Genomic DNA, 14880 nt, shown 5'->3' with positions numbered 1-14880 from the left:
TGATAAGCTCAGCAGCTAAATGTTACATAATTGCTTGGACTTGTTATCTGGTACAGTAGTGGGCTGATTAAAGATGCTCTTCTAGCACATACTGTACACACACAACATCTCTCTCTCTCTCCTCGCCCAGAGAGACAAGATCAGTGCTGTAAAAAATGAGGAAAAAGCAACATTCCTGCTGTTTATCGAGTCATCTGATCTGACCGGCGAGTCATGTGTTTGAGCCGTGTTACAGGCCTCGGCAGCATGCTTTAGGCTAACCCTAGCCTAATGTATTCTGCTATGTTTTCAGTTATTATTCTTTCACACTGCTCTCTATCTTAATGTGACTAAGCGGCGTTCCCTCTGTGAAACACTAATGCTGCAGTTCTGCACACATTTGTAGCCGGGGAAATGCTTATATATATATATATATATATATATATATATATGTGTCTCAAAACCGTTCTCGTTCCACAAACAGCATTGATTTTCTAGTTTTTTCTCTGCTTTTTGAAAGCTTTGTTGTAGAAAGGATGGTATCTATGGTGATCAAAAGGACAGGTTGGATTTGGTTTGGTCTCTTTATGTCACACAAACAAACAAATCAATACATAAGTAGACACAAAAAACAATCGATAGTTTAAATGTCTCTAAAAGGTGTCCCCCCCTCGAATATTGACGGTGCGATGAATGCACTAATTATTTTGCTGACTTTGATGATCCTCATCAGTGTATTGTGAAGCCTTGTTCTCTCTATTATTGGACTGGCTGGGTAATAATAGCTATCCAAGAGAGGATGTTACAAAATCAAGTTTTGCATTCTGGAGCAGAGGTCGACAGTTTAATTGGAAGTGCAAATTGCGTTCACATGTATCCCCATAGTGGATTGAGCCATGGGTAAAGTGAACGTGCACACCGCGAGCGTGTGTGCATTTAAAAGGGAGGATGGAAAAATCAAAGAGCGTAGGGGTGGCTAATGGCTCTGCTTTTCAGTTGCAATGTATTTTTAGAGTCGCACGTGTAGCAGAGCTACAATTATTATCACTGAAGTGTTGTTTTTACTCTCCGAAGCCTCTTTCACACAAACCAGGACGCTCGCGCCGCCTGCTACTGAATCAGCTAAGCTAACGCTGCCAATTTTTTGTTAAGCAACAGTAAATATTGACTTGATGACGGCAGATCCCATCTGTTGGTGTCAGAGTAAACGGCTCGGTCTCTTTCTGTCTGCTTTTCCACCTCTCCCTCTCTCTCCTGCTGGCTGAGCGTCTGCAGAGAATACCCCTGTCATTATATTCACCCTCCAGCCACACTTACCCTTGCTGTGAAGACAAACTCTCTCATCATTGATCGCTCTCTTCTCTTTAAGCAGCAAATACTGCACTCACATATTAATCTACAACATCTGGACCAGTAAGGGTTGAGGTTGAGGTTTGATCAGTTGTGTTGAATTTGAAGCGGAGACTGATGGGAGTTTGAGTTTATCAGCACACAGAGAGCAGAGGGCGATGCTGGGATTTACTGAGCCTTTCGGTCGTGTCACATGCCAGCAGAACTGAATATCCATAATGAGAAAGTGTTTCATGTAGCATGTAGTAGGTTTTCTATGCAAGTGCTCACCCTAAGTGACCTTGTTAGTCTTTATAGGATAAGGATAGTTCGAAACCGTATACTATACTAGTATACGTACTGATTTGGCCAACATGTAGCATGTAGTATGCAAACAAAAGCAAAATCTACAGTCACACTCACAGACCGCTATGAGCTGGCTGGAGCTCTCTCAAGAGACCGGTCTTGTAGACAAGAGGCTTTTATTTCCCTGTTGATGGATGGTTTGTTTAAATATCACAACATAAATGTCCATATTGAAATTAACGGGATCCTGTGGTTATCTGGCCTTTTGGAGTTGAAAAGCTCCACAAATCGCCCATGGGCGTATAGCTCGCTCGAGAGCCGGCCAGTCACGTTCACAGACCGGCGGCTACAGAGCAGCAGGCAGCGGCGAGGGAAAAAGCAGCCTCTGACGGGCCAAAGAGATACTTGCTGAGACAACAGGACCCTCCTTTTTTCACATCTAATATTTGTAGGGATATCATTCCACTGTTTTGCTGCTGTAACTGAATATTGTTTATGTGTTATATTTACGTTACAATCTCCCCTCGTTGATGATGCTGTCTGTCTTACTTACTTACTTCGCCATGAGCTGTTAAAATAAATTGTTTAAAGGGTGGTGGAGCTAAACATGCAGTATCTTATAAAGTAAAAAAAACACTGATCATATACAAAAACAAAATCAAAGCTCAATAAGTTGTATTTTTTTGATAATATTGCAATAGTGGAATGAATTCAGTCTTTTAAAGAGCTTGTTTAAAGGCTGAAGCCTGGCCCAGTATACTGCCAAATAAATCGATTTAACAGTTTCATACTACATACTACGGAGGAACGAAGTATGCAGTATGTAATGTATAATGCGGTTTCAAATATGTCATTTGACTACAAAACATTGAACTAAACCTTAATCGAGCAGTTACTGTGGCTTAAAGGTGCAGTGTGTAGGATCTGGCGGTATCTAGCACTGATGTTGTAGATTGCAGCCAACAGAAGCCTCTCCCGTGTGCCAAGCGTGTAGGAGAACTACGGTGGTCATGCAAAAACGTGAATGGCCCTCTCTCGAGCCAGTTGTTGTAAGAGTAGCGTAGGTCATTTGGATCAGAGGTGGGAAGTGAGTGGTAAAGCGAGAGAGAGAGAGAGCGGCAGCGACGGCAGCAGGTAACGTTATCAACAACCAAGCAGGAAAAGTTCACAGAGTTTGGTTGGTTCGTTCTGGGCTACTGCGGAAACATGGCGGTGCAACATGCCGGACTCCGTGGAAGGGGATATATAGGTAGATATAAACAGCTCATTCTAAGGTAACGGAAACACAACAACTTTTATTTTCAGGTGATTATACACTAAAGAAAACACTTATTAATATCATATTCCATTTCTGCCAATAGATCCCCCTAATTGTTACACCTTTATGTAGATGTAGACTTTCTAACGTTTTACCTCAACTAGTCAGACAGTACTTGAAGCTTTATCCTTGATAATTTAATTACACAAATAATCAGAAGTGTTACAATAATTCAAAACCTTCCTTCCTTCACTTTTTTACATTACAAAACTGCCATAGCACATTTAGATGAACATGAAAGTGTTTTGGTTTTGCCATTTTCTCTCTACTTGTAGATTACATTTAAAGATGCACTTCCTTTGAAAGTGACACCTTCTCTGCCTGGATGCAGCCTCGAGTGACTGTCACATCCATATTTTCAATGAATGTCAAGGTCTAAAAAAAGCCGCTGAGGGTAGGACAGCGTTTCAGGGTGCTGGATCCATGTAAACACTCGCAAAAGGAATTGATGTAGGTATGTTGACTCTGCTGCTGCCGCCGACACCGCTGCTAGTACAGGCACAGTTGATGCATGACTGCTGCTGCTGCTACACTAAACCATTTAAGTTTTTCACCGTTTGGAAGGATCTGACGGAGGTGCTTCATAGGCGCCACTATTGAATCCAACTTTGGCTGAGCCTGAAGTTCGTTATTATTACTTGTGTTTTTTATATGAAAGAACACTGAGCCCAATGATTTTTTTGTCATAACACACAGAGCTCTCAATTTAATACAGGAATGCTCTATTGAAGGTTCTATATATATGATAGTCAGAGTATTTATACAGCAGCAAACAACTATTTGTAATATAAAACATATACAAATATAAAAATAAAGATAAAGTGGAGTAATGTCTACCTGAGCAGAGAATGAAGTCGCTCTCCCTCTGTGTGTGTTGTAATTCGAGCTTCTCTGTGCTTTGTTGAGGTCAGCCGAGGTCAGCTGATGACGCCATTCCGACCGACGGCGTCGTCGCGGAAGCGCCCACCCTCCGGTCACCCCCCATGGATGTATAATAAGACATGGATACGGTGCCGCTGCTCAGCCTTTTTTCCAATTTTGCAAAGTGGCCACTGTATTGCAGTAAAAAATCCCCCTGTGGCCCAAAAAGTATTTTCCCCATAGATAACTCAACTGCAAACAATTTTGATTATGACTCTTTCTATTCTGAATTTTTAAACCATGGAGTTTTTATATTTGTAAAACTTTCATCGAGCCAAGAAAAGCGATTTAAAATCTGTGACATCATCACAATACAAAGTCTATGGGACAAGTGGGAGCTTGCAGGCATGGCCAGTGGGAGCAACACTACTGCGCATATTCAGTGGGCCGCATACCCCGGAAGTAAATCCGGAAGCTAGAAAACACTTGATGTACGCGCAAGGTGCCATCTTTGGGTCCGGTATCCAGTTCTAATAATACATCCATGTTCCCCTCAGGTAAACAGGTAAGGTTAGCTCTGTCAGCACTGTTGCCATTGTTCGCATTGTAAGCGCTGTTCGCACCGTTAGCTGCGAGCCGCATAGAAATGCTCTGAATTTCAAATTTAGCACCTTTAAATAAAACACTTTGACAAGTGAGTGCTCAAAGGATTTTTTATCAAATGTAATTAAACTGATATTGGTGACCTGAGCTTTGTCCCTTTATTGTATTTACAGATACAGATACAGAAGAGGCAACCATAACAGGAGGAAATGCAGTTTCCCTGTTGTACCATATACTACATGTTGAAATAAACGGAATCATGACCACAGAACTGAGAAACCTGAACCATGTCTGTTGTGAGTCATTTTATTCCTCATTGACCACAAAGAGGGGAACTCTGTTTCAGTCATATCTTTGCTAACATGCAGACACATTAGGACAAAATGGAAACACAGCAAGGGAGTGTTACGGTGACTGCCTCTTCATCTGAATTGGTAGGCCTTGAACCACTAGACAATTTCGGGCCAAGTTATATCATGTTTTATAAATAATCCCAACCAGTGGGGAGCCACTGATCAAAGGCTTGGTCAGGACCAATGACCTGGTAAAGTGGGAAGTCATATAAACATGATGTGTGCTATTAGAGTTCTGTGGTATCATAATCATAGATTACAGTGACGACCAAAAATAGGCAAAAATGAATAAGCTTACAGTGAGAAGAGAAAGACGTTGTACTAAAATATATCAAAAGGTGAATAACATATGTCCTACAACAAATTTAAGTTACAAGCATAACAGCCATTGGATTTTTCTAAAAGAGCCGTCTCTTCCCTGAGCACATATCACCGCTCAGTGCTGTGAATTTCAATATCAATACATATAAAAATATGTTTAATATGTATAAAGCGCCGGATAGATCAAGGACGTAGCCAGGAAATAACAGGACTCTGACATTTCAAAAGTCAGCAGGATAATCTCAGATATATAGCATATCTATTAGAGACAAAGCAATGTGTGAAATCTGTCTATACAGTATGAGATGAGATACTTTAGGATTTTAAAGTATCCAATTGTGCCTTATTTTTGTCGTTGCATTGATGCTTTGCTCATCATAGAAATAGCTGCCGGTTAGTGTTTTTGCAACTGTAAGACATGCAAGTTGATCCGTTGTAGGATTCAAGCTGTTAAACTAGACTTGTCTCACCCTCTTGAAAATGTATTCTATCATTTTTGTTTTTTAAAACAATAGCTCAATAGTATTATAGTGGGATTTCCTATTCATCGTCGTATGTCATATGCTTAAATGCTTAAAGGGTACTTGCAATGAAGCAAATATAATTTGGGATAATGAAAATGTATGCCTCTCTCCTAAAATAAAGCTTTAAGCAAAATTAATCAGGCTAAGGCAACAGACAAGCCCGCATGCTACACATTACATTATTAATACAGATTACATCATTAAAACAGAACATATTATAGAGAGCAATCACCTCGCAGCCCCATTACAGTTTTCTAGCTTGGCATGAAGGAGCATACAGCAGCAGCCACGCAGCCTGCTTATCAATGAGCGATGTCTGGCTGTGGATCGGCGAACGCTTGCACATCAGTCTTGCATGAAAGATACGGTGAAAAAAACGGGCCCCTTGCTTTCATCATTCAGCACAAATCCAATAAAATGTCAGTCGTTTCCAGCTCGCGATGCAACTTGTTTGCAATGTTGAACACTTTGAAGAAAAAAACGCCTCTTATGAGACCCAGACGACAGAGTAGCAACAAGGCAAAAATAAGAGCCAGATGGATATGTGATGGCGGGAAAATCTTTATCATTCCTCACCTTCTCTATAGTTTTTTTTGCATCCAGAAACACATTAGATCATACACTGAGACATCCAGATTACATAACTTGCCAGGTGGACCGACAGGCAGGATGAAGCCATATGTTTCATACACATTATGCATACACTTAAATCAATTGCTTTAATGCTTTAAGCTATTAATATGCAATCATGAACCGGATGCTCTGGAAAGAAGAAACTCATATTGAAGAGGTAGCCTGTGTTATGCAAAATTTCTGGGAACAGATCCTTTTCATCAATTGCTACCAGATGGCAGCCAGCAGTGCTGTTAGACAGAACCTAACTGTCTGGGACTGAATAAAAATAACCCAAGAATAAGAAACGTGTATAGCTACAGTGACCACTGGCAGTGAACAACCCAGGAAACTCACCAGTTCAGCATCAATAACGTTCAGTGGGAGAAGCTCATGTCTTGGCCTGCAGAGACAAAAAAGGACATACGGTAAGAAGGGGAGAGGATTTCATAAATCAGAGGCCTGAATCTGGACTTATTTGGCTGAGGTCTATAAACCCTGCTCTATAGTAGGAAGGGCAGGAGCGGAGACGAACCACACAGAGAGAGACGAGCACATACCACATCCCGCTACTCCCCTGCCAAGTAAAACATAAAGTAAATCACAATATCGACAAAACAGCTTCACAACAGCCTCCGCTTGTCAGACTTTTTAACAATGAGGGCAGACATGTTGAGGGCTGTGATTCAACATGCTTTTGACATACTACCACAACACTAGGCCTGTCAGTTGGTGTGCCAGGCTGCTTGTCTGTTGGCCTATCAATCCATCTGGCTGTCTCTGTCTGCACTTCCACGTTCACAGATCTCTCCGTGAAGCCTTCAAACATCCGCGAGGATGACTGACGGCTCTGTGAAGACCGCTGTGAGAAGAAACGGTGCTGTGATAAAAAACCTGATAACCCCATCAAAACAAAAGGGATCAAACGGAGGACAGCCAAGCTAATCAAGACCAGACCCTCCTAATTATAAGAAGCAGCAGCGCAAAATAAATAAGAGAGGAAACGAGCAATGGGAGCACGCCAGCCATCAAAAAAGAAACAGGCAATCGAGATGTACAGTAAACTGGCAGGCAAAAGGGACGGATTCCAACAAAGTCCCTCTGGAATAAAAACCTCTAACCTTCGAGCAATTCAATTTGATGCTGGCAAGTGCGCCACTGTGAAAACATAACAAACAGACAAAAAGAGATTTTCTCACTTCATTGCCGTTCCAACCAAACCCTGCAGCTACATTCAGGCTCACCATAGAAATACAAGCATCCCAAAAGATAACACTGGGCAATGTGTGCCTTAGACACAGATCATAGCCTAATAATATTGTATCTATGGCTGCAACACAGTCACATTTGTCAACCCTGTATCTGTAATAAAACAGGCTTGGCATTATGTCTTAGGATGTTGTTTTACTTCCCTCCTTCTCCATTACATGCTGTCATTTAATCCAAGAATCAAAATCTAGTTTTGTCGTTATAGCCCCTCTGTGACTCAAAGCAAATTGTTATTCTGTCTGGCTAAATGCACAGAGATATCGGAAAAAATAACGCAATTTACCTTCAATCTATCCAATTCTGAACAGTAAATGAAATCGCCCCCTCACTGCCTGTATTGAAAATTGTACACGTACATGCTACACACTTCAAGCCCGACACATTACGGTGATTTCACCAAAACAGCAACCATGCCATGTACAGACGTAGGCAAAGTTGTTGGTAACGTTCCGTTAAAGAGAGAAAAACCCACAATGGTCACTGAAATAACTTGAAACTGACAAAAGTAATAATAAATAAAAATTTACTGAAAATGAACTAATGAAAATCAGATATTGTTTTTGAATTGTGGTTCAACAGAATCATTTTAAAAAACAAACTAATGAAACTGGCCAGGACAAAAATGATGGTACCCCTAGAAAAGATGTAAAATAATGTGACCATAGGGACATGTTAAACTAAGGTGTGTCCTGTAATTAGCATCACAGGTATCTTCAAACTTGTAATCAGTCAGTCTGCCTATTTAAAGGGTGAAAAGTAGTCACTGTGCTGTTTGGCATCATGGTGTGTACCACACTGAACATGGACCACAGAAAGCTAAGGAGAGAGTTGTCTCAGGAGGTTAGAAAGACAATTATAGACAAGCATGTTAAAGGTAAAGGCTATAAGACCATCTCCAAGCAGCCTGATGTTCCTGTGACTACAGCTGCACATATTATTCAGAAGTTTAAGGTCCACGGGACTGTAGCCAACCTCCCTGGACGTGGCCGCAAGGGGAAAATTGATGACATATTGAAGAGACGGATAATACGAATGGTAACCAAAGAGCCCAGAACAACTTCCAAAGAGATTAGAGGTGAACTCCAAGGTCAAGGTACATCAGTGTCAGATCGCACCATCCGTCACTGTTAGAGCCAAAGTGGACTTAATGGAAGACGACCCAGGAGGACACCAAATCATAAAAAAGCGAGACTGGAATTTTCCAAAATGCATATTGACAAGCCACAAAGCTTCTGGGAGAATGTCCTTTGGACAGATGAGACAAAACTGGAGCTTTTTGGCAAGTCACATCAGCTCTATGTTCACAGACGCAAAAATGAAGCATCCAAAGAAAAGAACACTGTACCTAATGTGAAACATGGAGGAGGCTCGGTTATGTTATGGGGCTGCTTTGTTGCATCTGGCACAGGGTGTCTTGAATCTGTGCAGGGTGCAATGAAATCTCAAGACTATCAAGGCATTCTGGAGCGAAATGTGCTGCCCAGTGTCAGAAAGCTTGGTCTCAGTTGCAGGTCATGGGTCCTCAAACAGGATAACGACCCAAAACACAGCTAAAAACACCCAAGAATGGCTAAGAACAAAACATTGGACTATTCTGAAGTAGCCTTCTATGAGCCCGGATCTAAATCCTATTGAACATCTGTGGAAGGAGCTGAAACATGCATTCGGAGAAGGCACCCTTCAAACCTGAGACAGCTGGAGCAGTTTGCTCACGAGGAGTGGGCCAACATACCTGTCGACAGGTGCAGAAGTCTCATTGAGAGTTACAGAAATCACTTGATTGCAGTGATTGCCTCAAAAGGTTGTGCAACAAAATATTAAGTTAAGAGTACCATCATTTTTGTATAGGCCAGTTTCATTAGTTTGTTTTTTTAAATAATTCAGCTGAACCATAATTCAAAAACAATATCTGATTTTCATTAGTTAATTTTCAGTGAATTTTTATTTATTATTACTTTTGTCAGTTTCAAGTTATTTCAGTGACCATTGTGGGTTTTTCTCTCTTTAACGGAACGTTACCAACAACTTTGCCTACGTCTGTATGTGGTTACACAAAAAACAGAGTACAATATTTAACTTCTTAAAGCTATAGTGGGTATCAAAATTAGTGGCAAAGTTTCAAAGGTGTGCCAGTCAGCACTCACAAAATCTTCTAATTCCTAAGAATATTATAGAATATCAGCGATATCAAAATGACATACAATTTTGAAATAATTTTGAATAATGGTTGTTTTTGCATTATAAGCTCCTCAAATCATTAAAACGTATAATAGCAGGTGATAAGCACGATCACAGTACAGTATTTGCAAAAATAATAGGGATTATGATTAAAGCCCTAATCATGCAGCCATCCTATTACCAAATACAGCTGGATAGCACTGTACTGTGCAGCGCCTCTTGAAAAATAACAAAATAATTCCATCTGAGGCTCTGAACAACAAGTGCACCGAAGATATAGTACTTACAACGTCATCTGGTCCAAAAAAAGAAAATAATAAAAACACCTGCACACCCTCAGTTAGCCTTTAAGCTTCTTAGGCCACCGCTATTCATCACAATGCCTCACAGTCCGGGTTTAAGCCACAGGTAAGGGATTGTTATTGTGTGAGGGAGGGTAATGTTTGCCTCTGTAATCACCAGCGAAACATTTATGCGGCCAGAGCTGAATTTGTTTTTCTCTACATAATAGTTGTGATCTTTCATGGGCAGCAGAGGACACACTTTGGAAGGAGGGGTGGGGTGAGGAGACAACCTTCTGTAATTTTACAATAATAGACAATGACACACTCTGCTGCGGCCCCTGACCAAAAGCCTGTTGAGATTAGATAAGGTGGCCCAACAACGTTAAGATAAACTGTAATACACCTGTGCTTCATTTTACAAGAAGAAAATATGGCTCATAATGTATAAGTGGAAGTCGGTGTGAACAGGTGGAATAGACGCCATCTGTACACACATTCATCAATTAATTTTTTGAAGGCTGCCAAGCCAAGCGAAACCTTGAACAAAATATTACATTATGAGCTATTTGCACGGCAAATAAGCCTACGGAGTTACCCGCAGGTTATTCCTGAACAAATAACACTCTCTACCTCCTGAGTGTGTGTGATAAAACAGGTTTTGAAAATAGAAACCTGTCTGACTCTATGTCAAACTAAGCAACGCTTTAGATACACATCAGAGAAAGCCACTTTATATTAGGGATGCACCGATACTGATAGCAGATCAGATATCAGGCCGATACTGACTCAAATAGCTGGATCGGGTATCGGTGACAATAGGGACGATCTATTCAACTCAATTCTATGTTTATATACTATACATATTATATACTGGAATGTTAATTCCTGTTTAAGTATTGACCAATATGTTGCTGCATTAAAAAGGTTTACACGTGAATTATCATTCCTGTTAATTTTGAATTTTTTTTTTTTGCCAGTGTACAATTTATTATTTTAACGACAAATAACAATTCACTAAATATATTTATGTATTTCTTTGTTACATTTTGTTTTCCAAAGTTAGGAAAGCAATGTTTAAGTCAAGCCTGATACCTTACACATAAAAGAATGATCCAAGTCCCTTCCACAGAGACAGGCTTACATCCTATTAATTAAAGACTGGTACTCGATATCGGCTGATCGCCAAAGCCCAGGTATCACTATCAGTCTCTGGACTGAAAGGGTCGGATTGGTGTATCCCTACTGTATATATATACAGTATATTTTCCCCTTAATAATAATGGATGAGAAGTTCTAAATAATAAACTGACATTGATTTAACCTAGAATCAATGTCAAGGTATCATCACTGAAATCTAATATCTTTTTTCACTCATTCATTTAATGCAAATGGGTTGAATGCACTGAAAACTGACCAAACCAACATCATTTTGGTATAGACATAACACCAAAACCTCATACTAATTTAACATCTTACTGCTCATTGGTTAATCACTGATATGACATTGAAGATAGACACTGTTTTGTGAGAAACCAGGACTTTCTGGTTGCCCTGAGACACCTTGCTGTCTGGGATGTATGCATGGCAGCTGCAGCTCCCAGATTCACTTAGCTATACCTACACGACTATAGCTTTGAATGCACCAGTTTAACCAGATTTAATTAACATTATATTAAGATTCTTTGGCAGGTCAATAATAATAATTATAATGCAGTGCAGCAAGCCACAATGTACACACATCTGTGTAAATATAAGACATAAAAAACATCAATTTTGGTAGACATAACACCAAAAATCTCATACTAATTTAACATCTTACTGCTCATTGGTTAATCACTCATATGACATTGAAGATAGACTTAAATAGACACTGTTTTGTGAGAAACTAGGACTTTCTGTGTATGCATGGCAGCTGCAGCTCCCAGATTCACTTATCGCTATACCTACATGACTATAGCTTTGGATGCACCAGTTTAACAGATTTAATTAACATTATATTAAGATTCTTTTAGCAGGTCAATAGGAGGGCAAATAATGCAGTACAGCAAGCCACAATGTACACACACATCTGTGTAAATATAAAACATAAAAAAACATAAATTTTGGTAGACATAACACCAAAATCTCATACTAATTTAACATGCTCATTGGTTAATCACTGATATGACATTGAAGATCGACACCGTTTTGTGAGGACTTTCTGGTTGCCCCGACAGTGAATCAAAGACACCTTGCAGTCTGGGATGTGTATGCATGGCAGCTGCAGCTCCCAGATTCACTTAGCTACTACCTACACGACTATAGCTTTGGATGCACCAGTTTAACAAGATTTAATTAACATTATATTAAGATTCTTTTAGCAGGTCAATAGGAGGGTGAATAATGCAGTGCAGCAAGCCACAATGTACACACACATCTGTGTAAATATAAGACATAAAAAAAAACGTCAATTTCGGTAGACATAACACCAAAATCTCATACTAATTTAACATCTTAACTGCTCATTGGTTAATCAATGATATGACATTGAAGATAAATAGACACTGTTTTGTGAGAAACTAGGACTTTCTGGTTGCCCATACAAGTGAATTAAAGACACCTTGTCTGCATGACAGCTGCAGCTCCCAGATTCACTTAGCTACTACCTAAACGACTATAGCTTTGGATGCACCAGTTTAACAGATCTAATTAACATTATATTAAGATTCTTTTAGCAAGTGAATAGGAGGGTGAATAATGCAGTGCAGCGAGCCACAATGTACACACATCTGTGTAAATATAAGACATAAAAAACATCAATTTTGGTAGACATAACACCACACTGACACCTAACATCTTTTTCACTCATTCATTTGATACAAATGGGCTGAATGCACTGAAAACTGAAATAATTTTGGTAGACATAACACCAAAATCTCATACCAATTTAACATTTTAACTGCTCATTGGTTAATCACTGATATGACATTGAAGATAGACAAATAGACACTGTTTTGTGAGAAACTAAGACTTTCTATGTATGCATGGCAGCTGCAGCTCCCAGATTCACTAAACTACTACCTACACGACTATAGCTTTAGATGCACCAGTTTAACAGATTTAATTAACATTATATTAAGATTATTTTAGCAGGTGTAATAATGCAGTGCAGCAAGCCACAATGTGCACACATCTGTGTAAATATAACACCTAATAAAACATACATTTTGGTAGACATAACACCAAAATCTCATACTAAATGCACCAGATTAACAGATTTAATTAACATTATATTAAGATTATTTTAGCAGGTGTAATAATGCAGTGCAGCAAGCCACAATGCACACACATCTGTGCAAATATAAGACATAAAAACACCAGTCTGTGTGGGTTTGTCGGTTGACTTTTATAGCCAGTGTGTGCAGCAGCAGTGTGTGCAGTGTGCCTGCTGCTGCCATCGGCCGGCTGGCTTCTTCTGATCTGTCCCGCTATACAGCAGCTAGCTCAACTGGGCTAGCCTCCACAGAAACATCAATAAATAACCCCCCTTGCATTTGCACAAAGTTTACCAAGCCGTGGCGGCTCTCTGTTGTTTCTATATTTTACCTGGAAGAGGAGAAGGCACACCGCAGAGCAGTAAAAAGCGAGAGTAAATTCAAAATGCTAAAAGGTCCATTTTAATGCGTCTGTCTGGCTGTAAGCTAGCTAGCAATTAAGCTACTGTCTCCAGCTGTGTGTGTGTGCAGAGAGAGGATGTCTGAATGATGAGAGAGAGGAGGAGGTGATGGAGTTTAAATGAAAGGTCCTGTCTCAACACTGCAGCTAAACATACACCAAGTCAAAACCGCCTCTGGGTTACACTGTGAATATTCCATTCCAATATTCCAACATGCAATATTCCATTCCATTCTAGCAGCTATGAAAGACAGTTGTTTGTTTCTTACGTGATGTCGGTGTTGGAGACAGGGACGGGTTTAATCCGATGGTTTGCAGAGTCCTGGTTGGGATTTTCCTCTCTCTGTCTGTCTGTGTCTCTTCTGTGTTGTCTTCCAGCTGCTGCTCCTTCTCTATCCCGTCTCTCTTCCTCCGTCTGTCTTGCTCTTGCTCCGTCTCCGTCTCCGTGTCCCCGCTGCTGCCGGAGTGTCCCGGTGCTTCTTGTACCACTCGCCCTCCAGTGGAGAATCAACTGAGTGAATGGAGGATGCCTTTGGGTTGGCAGAGAGAGTGAGTCATCCAGCAGAACCAGACCCTCAGCTCCTCCCTTTGCTTCTCTCTCTCTCTCTCTCTCTCTCTCTCTAACAGCTGACTACTGTAGCAGCCATGCGTTGATCTCTAGACAAACACTGCCTCACTCCTCCTCCCTTTGTAATCATGCTCCTCTGTTTTTAATATACAGCAGGCTACTGTGTGTGTGTGCGTGTGTGTGTGTGTGTGTGACTCACTCATTATAGTGACTTCGTTGCACTTTATTTTCATCTATGGCATCACCTCGTGTTGGGTGGTTTTATTGTAGTGATGATGTAGTAGCTAGAAGTTTTTTTTTTTTATGAAATATAGATTACCAATCTGTTTAGGCCAGGGGTCAGCAACCTTTACTATCAAAAGAGCCATTTTTAGGCAAATAAAAAAAAAATCTGTCTGGAGCATTTGAGCATTGTGATGAAGGTAACACAGCTTATTGTGTGAGTATATAGTATTTAAGTCTAATGCAGTGAAGGCCAAAGTGCAAATGTAGTATTAGGGTCACATTAAGGGAAAAAACTTAATTTTGAGATTACGAGAATAAAGTCATAATATTACGAGAATAAAGTCATAACTTTACGTGAAAAAAAATCGTAATATTACGAGAATAAAGTCATAACTTTATGTGAAAAAAGTCGTAGTATTACGAGAATAAAGTCATAACTTTACGAGAAAAGAAGTCGTAATATTACGAGAAAAAGTCAGAAGTTTACAAGAAAAAA

The 14880-nt window shown here is 40.1% G+C and overlaps 1 protein-coding gene across 2 annotated transcripts in view; it reads right to left on the bottom strand.

Annotated features, from left to right (window-relative positions):
- Positions 1–14880, bottom strand: part of plcb4b (phospholipase C, beta 4b) — an 89311-nt gene that overhangs the window by 69734 nt on the left and 4697 nt on the right. Inside the window, exons 3-4 of one of the 2 annotated variants that reach the window (XM_074615712.1) lie at positions 13861–14121; positions 6564–6609 (exon numbers count right to left, since the gene is read on the bottom strand). The gene's annotated coding sequence lies outside the window, so the exon portion shown is untranslated. Of the gene's footprint in view, positions 1–6563; positions 6610–13522; positions 13641–13860; positions 14122–14880 lie in introns of those variants that run through there. The other variant, XM_074615713.1, reaches the window with a different exon arrangement.

This window comes from Sebastes fasciatus, chromosome 18, assembly GCF_043250625.1.
Source record: "Sebastes fasciatus isolate fSebFas1 chromosome 18, fSebFas1.pri, whole genome shotgun sequence".
In the NCBI taxonomy this organism is placed as follows: domain Eukaryota; kingdom Metazoa; phylum Chordata; class Actinopteri; order Perciformes; family Sebastidae; genus Sebastes; species Sebastes fasciatus.
Note: the sequence above shows the minus strand (reverse complement) of the source record. Positions and strands in the feature narration are given on the sequence as shown.